Below are 578 nucleotides of genomic sequence, written 5' to 3' on the forward strand. Positions count from 1 at the left end.
GTTCTCTATGTTCTGACGTGTTCTCTGTGTTCTGACGTGTTCTCTATGTTCTGACGTGTTCTCTGTGTTCTGACGTGTTCTCTCTATGTTCTGACGTGTTCTCTCTATGTTCTGATGTGTTCTCTGTGTTCTGAAGTGTTCTCTGTGTTCTGAAGTGTTCTCTATAATCTGACGTGTTCTCTGTGTTCTGACGTGTTCTCTGTGTTCTGACATGTTCTCTATGTTCTGACATGTTCTCTGTGTTCTGACATGTTCTCTATGTTCTAACGTGTTCTCTCTATGTTCTAACGTGTTCTCTCTATGTTCTGACGTGTTCTCTGTGTTCTGAAGTGTTCTCTGTGTTCTGAAGTGTTCTCTATGTTCTGACGTGTTCTCTGTGTTCTGACGTGTTCTCTGTGTTCTGACGTGTTCTCTATGTTCTGACATGTTCTCTGTGTTCTGACATGTTCTCTATGTTCTAACGTGTTCTCTCTATGTTCTAATGTGTTCTCTCTATGTTCTGACGTGTTCTCTGTGTTCTGAAGTGTTCTCTGTGTTCTGAAGTGTTCTCTATGTTCTGACGTGTTCTCTGTGTTCTG

The sequence above is a fragment of the Austrofundulus limnaeus genome, unplaced genomic scaffold, assembly GCF_001266775.1.
Source record: "Austrofundulus limnaeus strain Quisiro unplaced genomic scaffold, Austrofundulus_limnaeus-1.0 Scaffold3400, whole genome shotgun sequence".
NCBI lineage: Eukaryota > Metazoa > Chordata > Actinopteri > Cyprinodontiformes > Rivulidae > Austrofundulus > Austrofundulus limnaeus.